We start from the raw sequence: 18,672 nt of genomic DNA, 5'->3' as shown, positions 1-18,672 counted from the left end.
AGATTCAGGGAGTGAATTCCAGCACATAAGGCATAGACTGCTGAAGGATAACCTCTGACAGTAAGCTGAAGGAAGTGGGGGATGCAGAAGCAACAACAGCTTGCATTTATATAATATCTTTAACTTAGTAAAACTTCTCAAGGTATTTCACAGGAGCATAGTAAGAAATTGATACCGAGCCAAAGAAGGATAAATCGGGACAGGTGACAAAATATTGGTCAATGAACACAAGAATGATGTGTGAATGAGACATGATGTGAGGTGGGATATGGGCAACAGAGATTTGGTAAAGTTTATGGTGGTTGCTTCTGTTTCCTGTGGTGTCCCTGGTGAAGGAACAAAAACTGTATGCTCAAAAGAATTGGGATCATGCAACCTATTGTAGCACCAGTGTGTCATTGATTGATGGAGAATAGGTTTGAATGGCCACTTACTTCCCTTCCTGACTCAAGAGTCTAAAATAAGGGGTCAGTCATTTAGGATTGAGTTGAAGGCAAATATCTTCATTCAGAAGGTTTTGAATCCTTGGAATTCTATATCCCAGAGCACTTTGAATGCTCAGTCATTGAGTATGTTCATGAATCAGATTGATAGACTTTTGGACATCAAGGGACATGGGAAGAGGATGGAAAGTGGAGTTAAGGTAGCAAATCAGCCATGAGCAAATTGAATAGCAGAGCAAGTTAAATGGCCTACTCCTGCTCTGATTTATTTTATGATGTTCCCACTTTGTACAGGCATTGTAGTGTTTTCCTAGAATAAAACAGGCTTAAGAAAAGATCATGCAGCCAACTTATACTGTGGTGCACTAACTCTGCTGTCATGTCATCTGCTGTGCACCCCTAATTATCTGCCATAATGGTGGAGCTGTCATAACTGTGCATGGTGGGAATTTGAAATTATTCTAATGAGTCAATAAAAGGTCAGGGCAAGTGAAAGGGGACATATATTTAACTTTTATTGTTTGTTCTCACACATTTGATTGACCTGTTGAGCTGAGAAATGATTTAATAAAAGAGTGCAAGAAGAGCTGTGGGTATTAGGGATCGGAGGGCATGCCATCAGCTGGGAGAGAATACTGGAAGAAAATGACTTGAGCAAGAGCATGTGGGTAGTAGTTCAGATAAGACTGTTGCACATAATCGGACTAATGGTTCCTACACTGCGTTCTTCTGGCCTCCGAACTCCCTCAAGCATTCTCGTAGGTAGGGTACCAAACTGGTAAAGGGAGTGTGGATTGTATTTGTATTTTGAACAACTTCAATGTTTTTTTGACTTGATAAATTATTCTAACATTCTTGATGCCTGTCCTAAATGAACTATTAACTTGTTTCTATTGATGTTTTATGGTTCTACTTGTTTTGAAGTAGAAATCTAGCTTGACCATATTGTTTTAATATGTTGGATTATTAAATTATATCAGCTGTGGGGATGTGCCAAGTAGAAGCTAAGAGCTCTTGCACATTTGGGGGAAAAATGGAGGAAAATGTATTTCTCCCTGCTCTTCACAACTGACTGAGCATGGTTCCTGGTTTTGGTGGGGTGAGTGAGAAGAGTTCAACGAGACAAATGCATAGAATGGAGAATTCTGCATGTATTTTTAAAATTTACTTCAACTTTGATGTTGTCCCAGACGAGTCTGTTTGTATGTGCTGGCTAGTATAGAGAATCTGGCTTTAATCAATTACTTTCCCTCCCATTGAGTTTTGACATGTAGGCCAAAGTTGCAGGAGAAACTATCAGATAACATAAGCTGGATGAGCCTGTGGCTAATGAATGACTCCATTGAACTGGCGGAGATTGACATCCTTATATTGCATCAAGGTGCTGATCCTAAAGTTATTACTCATTTTGTAACTGCACTGGCTGAGACTTGTGGTCACAATCCAAGAGGAATCTTTCTCAATTTATTTGTTACAACTCTTAAGATATTGACCCAAAGGCAGGGAGTTAGCCAAAAGGCAGCCTGTTTGGAAGGAGAGAAGACATTTTTATTCATTCCTGGAAAGTGGGCATCGCTGGCAAGTTTTGCATCATCATCGCCCATCCATAATTGCCCTTAAGGTAATGGTGATCCGCTGTCTTGAGTTGGTGTGTTGAACCACTGCAAGGATTGTGATATAGGTATGTCCAAAGTGCTGCTAGGTTGTTTCAGGACTTTGACCTAGTGACAGTGGAGGAATGGTGATATAGTTCCAAGTTATGATGTGTGGATTGAAGGGGAACTTGCAGGCAGTGGTATTCCTGTGCACCTGCTGCCCATGTCTTCCAATTGGTAGAATTTGGGGCTTTGAGAGGTGCTTAGAAGTAGCTGTGGTGGGTGCTGCAGTACATCTTGTAGATGGTATACACCAATACCACTGTGAGCTGGTGGTGGAGAGAGTGAATATTTAAGGTGCTGGATGTGGTATCAATCAAGCAGGCTGCTTTCCTCTGGATGGTGTTCTTCAGTGTTGTTGGTGCTACACTCATCCAGGCAAGTGGGATGTATTCTATCACATTTTTGACTTGTGCCTTGCAGATACTGGACAGGCTTTGTGAGGGGGTTGGGTCAAAGATGAATTACTCCCCAGAGTTCCAAGCCTCTTACCTGATCTTGTATTTATGTGGCTGGTTCAGTTAAGCTTCTGGTCATTGCTAACTCTCCAGGATGTTGATAGTAGGGATTCAGTGATGGTAATGCCATTGAATGTCATGGGGTGATGGTTAAATTCTCTCTTTTTGGAGATGATCATTGCTTGGCATTTGTGTGCCACTCATCAGTCCAAGCCTGAATGCTGCCCGGATTTTGCTGTATGTGGTCAAGACTGCTTCATTTTCTGAGGAGTTACAGATGGGATTGAAGATGGTGGAATCATCTCACTTTTGCGAACATTCTCACTTTTTGCCTTCTGACGGAAGCAAAGTCATTGGAGCAGCCGAAGATGGTTGGGCCTAGGATACTACCCCGTGGAACTCCTGGGACAGAGATGATTGATCTCCAATAACCACAGCCAGTTTCCTCACCTCTCCTGGTACGCCTCCAACCAGCGGAGAGTTTTCCTCCCCGATTCCCATTGACTTCAGATTTGTTAAAACTTCTTGATGGCATACTCGGTCAAATGCTGCCTTGCTGTAAAAGGTAGTCACTCTCTTCTCAACCCTGGCATTCAGCTGTTTTTGTCCATGTTTGAAAAAAGGCTGTTATGGGGTATGGTGCTGAATGGCCTTGGTGAAATACAAACTGAGTGAGGTAAGTGCTCACCTTGCTTACTTGGTGAGTAAGTGCTGCTTGATAACATTGACGATGCTCCCTTCCATCACTTTGCTGATTGAGAGTAGTCAGATGGGGTGGTAATTGGCTAGATTGGATTTGTCCTTATTTTTATGGACAGGACATGAGTGGCCAGCTTTCCCCAGTGTCAGGTAGGTGCCAGTGTTATAGCTGTACTGGAACAGCTTGGCTAGTTCAGGAGCACAAATCTTCATCGTTATAGCCAAGATGTTGTTGGGGCCTTTGCTGTATCCAGTGCCTTCAGCTGTTTCTTGACATCGCTTGTGGAGTAAATCGAATTGGCCAAAAACTGCTATCTGTGATGCAGGGGAACTCAGGAGGAGGCTGAGATGTATCATCGTCTTGACACTTCTGACTGAAGATGGTTTCAAATCCTTCAGCCTTGTCTTTTGTACCGATGGGCTGGGCTCCATCATTCAGGTTAGGGATGTTCATGGAGCCTCCTCCTGTTAGTTATTTAATTCTTTACCAGTGTTCACACTGAATATGATAGGTTTGCAGTTTTATCCGATCTGTTGGTTGTGGGATCGCTTAACTCTGTCTATAGCATGCTGTTTCTGCTGTTTAGCATGCATATAGTTCTGTGTTGTAGCTCCGCCTCATTTTTTAGGTATGCCTAGTGCTGTTCCTGGCATCCTCTCCTACACTCCTCATTGAACCACGGTTGGTCTCTTGGCTTGATGTAAAGTGGTAGAGTGGTGGATATGTCAAACCATGAGGTTACAGATTGTGCTGACCCACAGTGTTTCGTAGCAGTCCAGTTTTGAGCTGCTAGATTTGATCTGAATCTAATCCATTTAGCATGGTGGTCATGCCACACAGCACGATGGAGTGTGTTCTCAATGCGAAGAGAGCTGCATAAGGCTGTGTTCTCAATGCGAAGAGGGCTGCATAAGGCTGTGTTCTCAATGCGAAGAGGGCTGCATAAGGCTGTGTTCTCAATGCGAAGAGGGCTGCATAAGGCTTGGTTCTCAATGTGAAGAGGGCTACACAAGGGCTGTGAGGTGGTCACTCCTACTGATACTGTAATGGACAGATGCAACTGCGACAGGTGGATTTGCTAAGGATGAGATCAAATAGGGTGTACTCTCAACAAAAACAAAAATACCTGGAAAAACTCAGCAGGTCTGACAGCATCTGCGGAGAGGAATATAGTTAACGTTTCGAGTCCATTTGTCTCTTCACCAGTGTTGTGTTCACTTTTTAAATAGACCACAGGAGTCTCAGGTACAGGTCACGATCGTTTATTCGAGCAATTGCAAGGGGAGAACCATCTCAATGCAGCTTGAGATAGCGCTCTGCTAAATTACAAATGTTCAACATATCATACTTATTGGTCACGTACAAGAACAGTTTCCAGATTCTAATCTCGTCAACATATAGGTTTACATTAAACAGACATCTCGTAACAGGTACATGCATCATATGTCCCTATTTTTCACCCAGGCAGAGACCTTCCCTCCTATCTAAGCTGGGACCATCTGTTCTTCCCCTATCTGTTGAAGAGCACACTTAATCTTAGTTGTTATTGCCAACGCTGTGACTGCAGTCCGGCTCCCAAGGCCTTTCTGTTGTTTGCAGGCCATAAGGCTGTGCAAGGTTCATCTGGTAACCTTTAACTGTCAATGTACTTGGTAGTCCTGGTTGCTTGGAGATTTTAAGTTAATTCATTCCTTTTCAATAAATTCTCCCTTACCATAAATTCTTACCTACTTTCTTCCCCCTAACACCAGGTTCTGGTGAAGAGTCATACGGACTCGAAACGTTGACTGTGTTCCTCTCCGCAGATGCTGTCAGACCTGCTGAGTTTTTCCAGGTATTTTTGTTTTTGTTTTGAATTTCCAGCATTCGCAGTTTTTTGCTTTTATCTTAGGGTATACTCTCATATTGGTTCTCTCACCACCTGTCGCAGGCCCAGTCTGGCAGATTTTTCCTTCAGGATTCAGCCATCTTGGTCAGTAGTGGGGCCACAGAGCCTTTGGACATTGAAATCCCTCATCCAGAGTAAATTCTCTACCTTTGTTATTCTCAGTGCCTCTTCCAAGTGTTGTTCAACATGGAGGAACACTGATTATCAATTGAAGGAGAACGGTAGGTGGTAATCAGCAAGAAATTTCCTTTTCCTTGTTTAAGTTGATGCCATGAGACTTTATTGGGTCCAAAGTCGATGTTGAAGGCTGCCGGGTCTATTTCCTCCCGACTGAGCAAAGGAGAAATAAATGTGCCACAAGCAGATATCTTATAAGTAGGAAATTTTATTGAACATGACACTAAAACTCATCTTTATACAATTCTCACCAATGGCTAAAATTTAATCCCTAATTAAAATCTCATATTCTTGGGGTTAAGATATCATTCCTTTGAATAGGAGTCTCAACATCAGTGAGGTTGTCTTGTACCCAATTAAGGTGCACAATAATAGATGTTTGGTGTGAGTCGGATGCTCAAAAATAATTGAGAGGTTCCAGTGGGATATAGGCATAATATCAAAGAGAAACAAAAAGATCCACGCTGTTCTCTTCATCGTTTGGATGTGGCATGAACAAGCCTTGCAAAACTTAGGCTAATGATTTGAGCTCTGGCTTTTTGGAATATATACTGTGAATTTAAGGAGCACAGTTTTGTTCATTTGTTATTTTTGCAGATCAGTCAATGTTGCCATGTTCATTCTGAATGCAACATTTTGATATTATTCATCAATTTACAAACATGGAATGTGATGTGTATTTATTGCAAATTATGATAGAAGAAATGGGGGTTTTCTTCCTCATTCTCTCCTCTGAGGTTGGGGCATGTGCCAGTTGCTATGCTGCACTTTGCCGAGTGCACATTCCTTATATGATTTGTATGTATATAGGCACCTATTTTTCTTGTGGGGAGATGAAGGTAGGTTGGTGCAGGATGCATTTCAGCTGTGCTTGTACCATTGCACCCTTTTTAAGCAAGAATTACTTGATAGTCATTTAGGAATAACAGCCCTTGCTGCTACTTTTTTCTTCCCCTCCCTTCCCAATCCTCAGCAGAATTTAAATTAATTAGGGGATTAGTATAACTCGAGTGACCCGTGTTCTGCAAAGTCAGTACTGGGCCTGATTTTAATTTCCTCAAAATCCATTCAACTGTTCAGCGTTAAAGTCAGGCCCAATATGTTTGGAAATTACTGAGCAATTCAGGAGGCCATTGCTTGCTGGACGTCACCTCCAGTCCTTATACAGGCAAAAAGAAAGCCAGCGTAGATATAGTGGGTTGATTGGTCATCTTTGCTATTGCCTTATATTTCACGTTTGCTTCCAATCTGGGCTTGTACATTTGTCTCTGCTTAACCCTAATATGGCAGGTATGGTCCAAAAAAGAAATGATTGATAACACTTGATTAACTGGTTTGATTTAAATTAAACTTCTAATACACAGTTGACTCCTAAAAGGGTATAATTGGTATGATCAAAATTCTTCCTGAAACTTTGTTTACTGAAGTGCAATCATGTACAGCTAATAAGAGGGAATATTCCCTAAAATCTAGTAATGTAGAATTCTTGATGCTGCCTGTGTATCTGCTCTAGATGGTCAGAAATCTGACTTTGGATGACCTGGGATCCACAGCAAACTTATGTCCCAAAAGGCTAGGAGGAGAGTTGAGGTTTTTTTATGCGACCAAATAGGCCATTCCAGTTGAGTTAGGGACAGTGTTCACAGCAAACCACTTTTCCTCCTCCCCAATCACCACCTATCCTGTTGCAGATCAATTGTCAGTGAGCTCCACGACAGTGTGGAAATCTCATTCCTGCTGTTTCATAAACCCACAATTTCATTTGATAGGTTGGTTGTGTAAATTGTAAAATGCAATGTTAGAGGCTGTGGACCAAGCATCTGAAATGCAACTAGATACATAGAGCGTCCATCCATTCATTCACACCTAGCCATGGAGAGGCATTATGGCTATGGGAAAGCAGGCTGGATAATCAACGGTACTCATGACGGAAAATGTTCTGTGGCAGATCATGTTTTAAAGTAAACTATTCAAAGCTAATTCTGTTGATGTATTTGGGGTGCTGTGTGTATGTGGTGGGACTGCACTATTGTATTAACTGAAAGAGCACATATAGCAGGCAGTGAATGGTAATGATACAATCTTCAGATCTAATCTATATATTCTGGGATTTTGTGTCAATGGTCAACCCTATAAACAGACCTCAATGTCTTTTACATTTAAGAGGGACTGTGTTGCCCACTGCCGAGTTCTACAATCACGTGACCTGGAGGTGTATCAATGCCTTAGATATTGAGATTCGTGCACATCTTTGGCACTAACTAAATAACATGTTAATGAGATGAGACCAAATACAAGTTTTACCACTTATTTTTATTGTCAGCTGTGAGTGCGTAGAGTAACCATTACAACAAATTGCATTTTGGTGTTACTCACTTTTAGTCAACCCCTTATAACAAAGAATATAAGAAAACATGCTACACTTGTTCCCATTAGTGAGCTAAGTAGTGCCTTTCTTTTATTGAACTGACTTAGATTGAGGCTTGCTCCCAGATTGCCTGACTCTCTGTTCACGGTAAGCCTTTCCCTGCCCCTCTTGGGACATCTCACCAACTGACCTTGAATTTGTCGTTCTGTGCCCTTTTGTTCTCTTTCTAGATAGGAAGCCAGAGTTCTACACCTGATACCCTCTGTGCTTTCTCGGTATGAATGGTGTTCAGCTGAGGTACTGGTCAACTGACTGATGTCACTGGAAGTGCCTGAAATGTGGTGATGATTCCCCTATTGATACCAATTATTTTGGCGAGCACTTTCAATGGCTGATTTATTTTAGCGAGACCCCACTGCAACACCTGGTCCCCTTTTGTTCAAAAAGCTCTTACGCTCTATCAACATAACCTGAGGAGGGAAGCAAAATATTGTATCTTTGTGAATTAATCTATAAAATGAGTATGATTTCACGTTGAAATATGCAGCTTAAAGTAAAACACAAATCCATCCTTGGCGAAGAACTGACAATCCTTAATCATGATAGTTGGAGATGCTCCTGTCTGTACATTGTATTTACAAAACAAAAACTTCAACGGGACTGCACTACTGAGATGCCTCTTGCAGAGACTAGATGGTTTATTTAATTCTTGTGTATCCCTGCTAATATCATTTTCATACCTCATTTAACAAAGTGAGTTATGCAGTTAGCAGGGGTATTCATTTAACAGATGTGAAGTGAGTTAGTGAACTGTGGTCTCAATGGTATAAAATCAGTGGGTGATTGTTAAATTATTACAGTTGAGTGCCCGTGAAATAGAGCTGAAATACCTCCTGTGTCACTAATATTGTGGCGCACATTCTCTCCAACTCAAATGGTTTGCCTTTTGAGATGCGAAGATTTATAATCCTAACTATATTGAACAGAATGTCCTCCTGCAGTCTATTCCCAAGTTGTTAATCTATAATGTCTAATATTTCTTTGTTTAAATATTAATCTCCTGGCTCTGTTATTTGCATTTCTTCAAATGATTGGAAATTCCAAATTTTATTTGTGCAAAAAAAGGAGCTGAATTGCCAGGAGAATGTTATGAGGATCAATCCTCATAAGATGATACAGAATTATTGTCCTGGTGCTCCCAGAGGAGTATGCTTGTGTTGCCCCCATTCCCAGCAGAACACTGTGCTGATGGAATGATCTTCACCTTTGGTGCTAACTTTATTCTTCCTCCAGAGTTCTAGATAACTGGAGCATGCTCTGTTTGCCAGTTTAGCATGCACCATCTTCCAGTTGTGACGAAGGGTTCTGCATCCATAACATTGACTAACTTGTGTACCCTCAATCGATGCCTCCTGATGTGCCAAGCATCTTCATCTTTTTGTCTTGCTGTTTCGTTGTTCCAGTATCTGCATTGTTCTGCCTTTTCATAAGGATGAGTCCTATTCTAAGTAAAAATGCTGTGTGCTGTAACTTTAATTTGTTACAAAGTCAAATGCTATCCCATTTTTAACGCTTTATTTTCTGTGAAGTTCTAATGGTAATTGTAAATAAGTGTTGAAAGTTGAAACGTACCAAGTCTTGAAAGCTTCTGCTCAGTTCAGTACTATTTGTTCACATTGATGCAGGAGGCCATAGCACATGGCCTCTGGCAATGCTTATGTTGAGTAGGCAGATTTACTTTTATTTTGTTCTCTGGGTGTCAGTGTCACAACAAGGTCAAACTTATTGCACTTGAAGTGGTGGGGGTCTACAAGTTAGGGGTGTAATGCAGCAAAGGCCATACATCCCATGGGCACTAAAGGAGCTGCCCATGGAAAAAGCGGATGCGTTGGTTGTCATCTTAAAAAAAATTCTGGCAGTCCTGGCAGGTTGGAGGGTAGCAAATATAACCCCACTATTTACAGAAGGAGGGAGGAGAAAACAGTGAATTACAGACTATTTAGCCTAACATCAGTAGTAGAGAAAATGCTAGAATCTATGTTAGAGGATGTGATAACAGGACACTTAGAAAATATCAACAGGATTAGACAACGTCAACATGGATTTATGAAAGGGAAATCATGTTTGACAAATCTACTGGAGTTTTTTGAGGACATAACTAGCAGAATCGATAAGGGAGGACCAGTGGATGTGGTGTATTTGGATTTTCAGAAAGCTTTTGATAAAATCCCACTTAAGAGGATAGTGTGCAAAATTAAAGCACATGGGATTGGGGGTAATATATTGACGGGTTAAGAATTGGTTAGCAGACAGGAAACAGAGTAGGAATAAATGGGTGTTTTTACGGAGTAGCAGATGGTTCCGCAAGGATCAGTGCTTGGGCCTGGCTATTCGCAATATATATCAATGATTGGGCTGAGGGAACCAAATGTAATATTTTCAAGTTTGCTGATGACATGAAATGTGAGTGTGTAAAGAGACTTCAAGGTGATTTAGACAAGTTGAATGAGTGGGCAAATACCTGGCAGATGCAGTATAAAATGGATAAGTGTGAAGTTATCCACTTCAGTAGGAAAAACAGAATGGCAGGTATTATTTAAATTGAGATAGATTGGGAAACGTTGATGTACAAAGGCACCTGGGTGTCCTTGTACACCAATCACTGAAAGCAAGCATGCAGATACAGCAAGCAGTTAAGAAGGCAAATGGCATGCTGGCCTTCATTGCGAGAGGACTTGAGTACAGGAGCAAGGATGTCTTATTGCAGCTTTACAGGGCCTTGGTGAGACCACACCTGGAGTATTGTGTGCAGTTTTGGTTTCCTTACCTAAGAAAGGATATACTTGCCAAAGAGGGAGTGCAAGGAGTGCTCACCAGACTGATTCCTGGAATGGCAGGTTTGTTGTATGAGGAGGGATTTGGCCTGTATTTACTGGAGTTTAGAAGAATGAGAGGGGATTGCGTTGAAACATTTAAAGTTCTCACAGGGCTGAATAGACTGGATGCATGGGTGATGTTTCCTATGGCTGGGTGGGTCTAGAACAATGGGTCACAGTCTCAGGATACGGGGTAGTCCATTTAGGACTGAGATGAGGAGAAACTTCTTCATGCAGAGGGTGGTGAACCTGTTGTATTCTCTATCATGGAAGGTTGTGGAGGGCAAGTCGCTGAATATATTTAAGAAGGAAATAGATTTTTGAACTCTAAAGGCGTCAAGGGGTATGGGGAGAGAGCGGGAGTATGGCGTTGAGGTAGAGGATCAGCCATGATCATATTGAATGACGGGAGTAGGCTCGAAGGGCTGAATGACTACTCCTCCCCCAATTTTCTATGTTTCTATTTTTGTGACTAAAACAAGTTAAATTCCATTTTTTGATATTTTGAAATTTTGTGCCAATGCTGATTGAATTCCATTACTCTGTCCGTTTAGTCTGTGAAAATGTTTTTTTTATATCGTCTTTAAAGCTCGATATTTAAGGTAGAATGTAGGAATGCAGTTGGAACTAGGTATTTGGTAATGAGCATCTCTGGGGAGGGGATGGGGTTTAGCTGGTTTTGGTGGAGGTGGGACAGAGCATGTTGTAAGGGAAGGAGGCTGAGGACTAATGGATCATCTGGACACATGGGATTTGTATGGAAAAGAGAAATGCCACATGCATAAAATTTATAGCACCTAAACAGGCTGTTCAGACCACCTGGTCTATGTCATTGTTTGTGCTGCACAAATGTCTTCCCACCTTACTTCACCTCACCCTATCAGCACTATCTCCTATTCCTTTCTCCCTCATGCACTTATCTTGCTTCCTCTTAAATACTTCTATGCTATCCTCCTCATTACTCCATGTAGTACTGAGTTCCACATTCTAGCTAATGGAGTATACCTGAATTCCCTATTAAAGTTAATGTATGGAACATTAGAGGACTTCTGTGAGCATTTCTTTGCTGCTTTATGCCTAATTTTCCCATTTTTGCTGCAGCTAAAGTAATCATTTTGTACCTCAGCCGTGCCCCTTGGTACTACAAGATATGTGCTTTTGGGTTCTTAAATCTACAGCCTATTATAATAATCTGTATCTATATCTTCTATTGTTCTCTATGACCGTTTATTCTGTGCATGGTTCTACATTCCTGAAGATACATGTTGTTTTCTATGGTGCTGGTTTTCCAGCAAGGCGCATTCTGTTGCTTCATCTTCTCCCAAGATGCATGTTTTCTGTGCTGTCCTGTTGCTTCTCATGCATGTGGGATTTCCGTTGCCCGCTAGGCATGTGGCCTCTGCTGGCGTTATCCCATGTTCCTCATATGTACAGCTAAATCAGTGCGTCTGCACCATATTAAGATTATGCAAAAAAAATTACTAGTTTTCTTTTGGGTTGGTGTGTTCATGCTGTGAATTTATCTTTCAACACGAATATTTTCATAAACAAGCTTGTAAAATGCATCCTAACAGCTATTTCTAGATAATGTTGTGTGCTCTATCTCCAGGTTTAATTGTGGTCTCAGTTGCACAGGATTGCTATTTTCAGTGCTAATAAATAAATGGGTACTGACGTGCTTGGTCGTATTTAATGAACACACATGGTGAATGGTATGGATGTGTTAGCAGATGTGTTATTGCACTGTGCCAGAGGATGGCAGAATGCAGAGTTGCACCTGGGAAACTTGATCTCTGAAATGGCAAGGTGCAGCTTCTTGTTTCCTCCATCTCCCACCCTGCTTCCTTTCTTCTCCCACCTTCATTCTTCTACTTGCCCTTGCAAAATAGGGTGTGTTTAATACTAGCTAACTGAAGAACACTCCCTACCAGATCTGTAAAGTGGCTTCAGAGCAGGCTTTTTCCCTCGCACCTTGATTAGAGAGCTGTTTGTAAAGGCAATGAAGTGGCAGAGGGCTATCAAGCTGCAGGCTGTTGGTGCAATGGATCTAAACACTTTCTATTCTGGAGTCCAGGAATCCAACATATTGATAGTACAGTTAGATGCTGACTAAGTTTCCCTCCACATTACACATCTAGCTCTAAATACACCACCAAACTACAGTTATGATCAGGTGAGGTGGGGATGAATGGCTCCCCTCATTTGACTACAGCAGGTTTTTTTAATATTTTAAAAAGGTTACACTTGCCAATTCAGCGAGCTCTTAATTGTTCACACATCATAAAAGAACCAGTTGGATAGATTTTCTTGAGTTTAACTAAGAAAGAGGTTAGTTTTATTATATTTAAACTGATCTAGTTAAAATAATAAAATATGCTCCGACTTCCGCGTAGACAAATGCTGGAAATTCACACACACAAATACAGGTTACAGAGTATGGGAGTATGCCAAATTATAGTCCGTAAGAAATAAAAGAAGCTCACAGTTTGTAGAATCTGCTGGCTGAAGGATGAATCCGGTTATCTTGCTTTCAGTGCTGAGATAGCAAGACCAGCTACAGCTTTAAACTGTCCTCCTCGATATGCTGCTGTGGAGTTGAATTCTCGCTTCAAGAAATGTCTGCCTACTGCAGAATGGAGGCAAAGTCAAATTAGTAGACAGAGTTCAAGTCTGTTAGAGACAAAGAGAAGTATGAGCTCCACTTGGCAGAATGGAACTAGCAGTTGAGCTGAGAAACCCATGTGCTTAAAACCACACAAAAGACTTTTGTTCAAGCAATTAACCTTTGAATGGTTGGCCTCCAGCTCTTGAATACAGTAGGTGATTTCCATAAATATCTTGTCAGTAGGACAGAAAGGAAGGTCTTTTACAGCCCCTGGGGAGTGGGGGGTCATTGCCTTTGGCGAGTTTTGCAGACTTGCCATCTCCGCTCCATGGGGTTGAAATATGGAATATATATAGTTATGTAAATTAGTTTACATAACTCTTTTTTCACCCCTTCCTGGGATTCGCCTAGTTCTGTCGAAGGCTCATGAGGACTCGAAACCAACTCTTTTCTTCTCCGCCGATGCTGCCAGACCTGCTGAGTTTTTCCAGGTAATTCTGTTTTTGTTATGTAAATTAGTGTTGGCCATCTTGATGTAGGTTGAAATCACTTTAGTCTGTTTAAAAAAATACTGTCTTTAAAAGTCCAATTCTTGTTTCCAGCTGGTGAATTAGAAATCAATATTTGATATAAGTACATCTTCATAACACTATAACAATTCCACATCCTGGAAGAGTGACTCCTATTGTATCATAGAATGATACAACACATAAGGAGGCAATTCAGCCCATTTTACCTGTGCCTCCTTTTTGGTAGAGCATACACCCTCACTCTTTTCTCAGTAGCTCAGCAATTTTTTTTCCCATCAAGTATTCTTCCAATTTCCTTTTGAAAATTACTGTTGAATCTACTTCTACCATACTTTCAGGCAGTGGATCCCAGATCACAACCGACTGTGTTGTGTATTTATATATAAAACATATATACAAAAAAAGAAAGTTTTCTGTCATCACCAATTTTTTTTTTTGCCACTGGTTCTTTTGCCATTTACCTTCAACCTGGCTTCCTCTGGTTACTGATTTATTCTGCTGCTGGAAACAGTTTCTCCTTATTTACTTTATTAAAGCTATTCATGATCTTGAATGCCTCTACCAAATTTTCTTTTTACAATCTCTGCTCTGAAGAGAGCATACTGGCTTTACCAATGACTGTACATATCCAATGTCCTTTATTGCTGGTGCCTTTCAGATAAATGGCTTCTGCACCCTTTCCAAGTCCTTGACATTCTTCCCAAATTGTGATGTCCAAAATTGAACTCAGTATTCTGGCTGAGCTCAAGCTAGTGTTTTATAAAAGTTCAGCACGTCTTCCTCGCTTTTGTAGTCTTTGCCTTTGTTCGTAAAGCCAAGGATCTTGTTTGCTTTATTTAGCCTTCTGAACTCCTGCCACCTTCCAAAATCTGTGCACATATATCCCCAGGTCGCTTGGTTCAGGCACCCCCTTTAAAATTATATAATTTAATTCAGATTGCCTCTTTCCATTCTTCCCATCAAAATGTACCATTTTACACTTCTTTGCATTAAATTTCATCTATCATGTGTTTGCCCATTTTACCAAACTGAAGCCTGTTATTGTCCTTCTCCATTGTTTACTGCAATTTCATGTTTTGAATCATCTGCAAACTTTGACTCCTGGGGAATGCCATTGTATACTTTGCCAATCTAGAAAAACAACTGTTCAGCATTACCTCTGCCCTCTGTCCCTTAGTCAATTCTGTTTCCACGTGGTCACTGTCGCTTTAATCCCACAAACTACAATTTTGCTAACACGTCTATTATGAGGCACTCTGCCAAACACCTTTCTAAAGTCCATATATACAACATTAGCTGTACAACCTGCACCAAACCCCTTTCTACAAAGAACTCTATCAAGGTTGTGAAGTACAATTTGCCTTTACCAAATTTGTGTTGACTTTGATTTATTAGCCCATATTTAACAAATGCCATTCATTTTGGGCCAGATCTTCCACCTTCCGAATGGGTCGGACATACTATGGACCACCCGCTATGGAGGGCCCAACGCAAGGACTCTGCGGGAATTGACTGGGAAATTTTAACTTAAAATGGACAATTCCCCTGCACTTTGAAACCCTCTGAAAAAGTATTCAAATCTGAGTTAGAATCAGAACTTTTGGACGGCTCCAATGCATTTACCTGGATAGTTACTCTTGAAATGTTAGATTGACAAAAAACAGGTCTAACTCCTGGGAGATCCCCTCCCCCATAGACTCCCCTCCGACCCTCCTCTCCCTGGCCCTCTGACCTGACTCGCGCCCCAATTCGTGCCGTAAAAAGGGGACGTGGCTTGGCTTCTCTAGACGATCCTGCATACAAGGAATGACTCCAGGAACAGGTACGCTCTGCATTTCTGAAGAGGCCCGGTTCAGAAGACCAGGACAGAAATGTGGAACTCCAGCTTTGGTAAGAAAATAGGAGCCGAGCGGCAATCCTATGGTGGTACTGTTTGTCTTGGATTATTGACTACTGGTGTCAAGCTGACTGGTCCCTTGTTGGTAGCTTTACCACTGTCCCCCTTTTTTAAACAGTAGTGCAATACTTGCAATCCTCTGGTTCCACCCCTATACCTAAGGAGGATTGAAAGATTTTGGCCAGAGCTTCCACAATTTTAATCCTTAAACCACCTGAGTATTCTGGGATACAGCCCATCTGTTCTTGGTGACTCTTCTACTTTGATGACTGCCGTACCTTTTAGTAACCCTCTAACTATTTTTATCTTATCTAAAATCACTGCTTCCTTTCCTGTACTGCATTTTGGGAGCATCCTCTTCTCCAGTGAAGGCAGATGCAAAGTACTTTTTAATACTTTAGTTATGGCCTCTGCTTCAACAAGAATATCTCCATCTTTGGTCCCTAATTGGGCCCCACCCTTCCATTGATGAGCCATTTTATTATTTGTGTTTATCAAAAACTTTTGTTTTTGTTATATGCTGACCACTTTTTTTCTCATACTTCCTCTTTACCCCCATTCCCATTTATTTAGCTCTCCTTTGTACTTTCTATATTCAGCATCGTTCTCCATTGTATTATGTACCTTACAAGTGCTGTATACCTCCTTTTCCCTTACAATAATAGAGGGAGAAAATATGAGAGTAAGCTAGCAAGGAATATAAAAGCAGATAGTAAGAGTTTCTGCAAATATATAAAAAGGAAGAGAGTTGTTAAACTAAGTATTGGTCCCTTAGAGGATGAGACTAGCAAATTAATAATGGGATATGAGCAATTTGCAGAGACTTTGAACAAACATTTTGTACTTTTCTTCAAGGTAGAAGACACAAAGCATCCCAATAATAGTTGAAAATCAGGGGGCAAGAGGGATGGTGGAACTTAATTTGCATCGTTAGAGAGAAGTGCAAGCTAATTGGACTAAAGGCTGACCAAACCCCTGTACCTGATGGCCTGCACCCAAGGGCTAGGGCCTTAACAGAAGTGGCTGCAGAGATGATGGAAACATTGGTTGTAATCTTCCAAAATTTCCTTGATTCTGGAAAGCCCCTAACGGATTGGAAAACTGCAAATGTCACACTCGTATTTAAGAAAGATGGGAGACAGAAAGCTGGAAACTATAGGCCAGTTAGCCTAATATCTGTCATTAGGAGAATGTTGGAATCATTATTAAGGAAGTAGTAGCATGACGTTTAGAAAAACATAATACAATCAAGCAGAGTCAGTATGGTTTTATGAAAGGGAAATTGTGTTTAACAAATCAATAGTTACCAAGAAATCCCAAATAGGAAATTTGGAAGAAATGTCTTTACCCAAAGAGTGGTAAGAATGTGGAACTTGCTACCACAGGGTAGTTGAATTGTATAATATGGATGCATTTAAGGGGAAGCTATATAAACACTTGAGGGAGATAGGGAGTAGATGGTTAAGATAGATTGAGATGAGAAAAGACGGGAGGAGGCTTGAGTGGAACATTAACGTTGACATTGGCTGGTTGGGCTGAAGGCCTGTTTCTGTGCAATATGTTTAATGAAATCCTATGAACGTTTGTTAGAGCATTTTGAGGATATAATAAGTAGAGTGGATAAAGAGGAACCAGTGGATGTAATGTATTTGGATTTCCAAAAGGCATTTGATAAGGTGCCACATAGGTGGTTACTGTACAAGATAAGAGTTCATGGTGTTGAGGTATTTTATGAGCGTGGATGGACGATTGGCTAACTAATAGGAAGTAGAGAGTCTGAATAAATGGGTCATTTTCAGGTTGGCAGACTATAATTAGCGGTGTGCCATAAGGATCAGTGATGGGACCTCAGCCGTTTACGATCTATATTAATGACTTGGATGAAGGGACCAAATGTATTGTTTTTTCAGCCAGATTTGCTGACAGTACAAAGGTAGATGGAAAAACAAGTTGTGAGGAGGGCACAGAGTGCCAAAGGATATAGATATTGCTGAAAAAAGAGAATTGTCAAAGTTTTTCATCTTGCACTCAGGACATTTTGCAAGAATACCAATATAAGGGGAAAACAGCAACTGTATGCTGAGAGTGCTGATTGGTGGCATGTGGACTCTGGTAGAGGCGCTGCCATGGAGAATGCACCAGTGATGGTGACTGACAGTTGAATGCCAAGCGTTGTTTGAAATTTAAACCAGGCAGCTTGATCCTGATTGGTCAAGGCATTGCCGTGAGGAGTGAGTCAGTGAATGACTCACTTATTTTGTTTACCTGAAACAGGCACAATGTGTGTATATGTCTTTTTGTCTACAAAGAACAGGGCCCTGTGTATTAATATATGTAGCTTCCAGTGCATGCAAATGTGCCACACTGCGAGCCCAACTGATCATCTTAAATTGGTTGTCAGCATAATTCTTAGCACACTGAGGATTACTTGGCAAGTGTTGTCCAATCACAGAATCACATGTAATGTTGGACACTGTGTATTGAGTTTTGCAAGCACAGGTTGGTTGGGTACAGTCTGTACCTTGCTTTTGCGAAAAGCAGCTGGGACACGCTGTTTGATATAATCCGTCAGTCTTTAAGACGTATGACACACATATCTAGCATCATTGGTGCTGAAATTCATATACCACATCACTCATTTGTGTGGTAGGCAGAACATCTTTTTGGCTTGATGGCAGCATCCTGTTAGTAGTGAAAACCGCTCATGTTGCTACTGCATAGTAGCAGCTTGAAACAGCTAGCTTTGCCTGTTGCTCAAATTTTTAAAATACTTTGCCCTTCCAGGCTAATCTGAGATGGATGGACTCTCTCCCACTGGAACATGCTCCATACACCACATTTCAATTTCCAGCATTACTTCCTTCCTCATCAGGCCTGACACATATTGATTAAGAAAGTTCTTGTACACATGTCAGAATGTCTCCCCCCCCCCCCCCCCCCCCCCCCCCCCCCGGCCCCATTTTTCACTATTATCATCGCAATCTATATTAGGGCAATTTTTGTCCACCATTATCACTGCTCTGTAGTCTTTGTATCTTTCTGTAATTTGCTGTCAGATTTATCCTTTCCACTATT

General features: G+C 41.1%; 1 protein-coding gene across 1 annotated transcript in view; it reads left to right on the top strand.

Moving 5' to 3' along the window:
• snd1 (staphylococcal nuclease and tudor domain containing 1) overlaps positions 1-18,672 on the top strand; it is a 946,160-nt gene that overhangs the window by 220,867 nt on the left and 706,621 nt on the right. The gene's annotated exons all lie outside the window — the stretch shown is intronic.

This window comes from Carcharodon carcharias, chromosome 13, assembly GCF_017639515.1.
Source record: "Carcharodon carcharias isolate sCarCar2 chromosome 13, sCarCar2.pri, whole genome shotgun sequence".
NCBI classification, from domain to species: domain Eukaryota; kingdom Metazoa; phylum Chordata; class Chondrichthyes; order Lamniformes; family Lamnidae; genus Carcharodon; species Carcharodon carcharias.
Note: the sequence above shows the minus strand (reverse complement) of the source record. Positions and strands in the feature narration are given on the sequence as shown.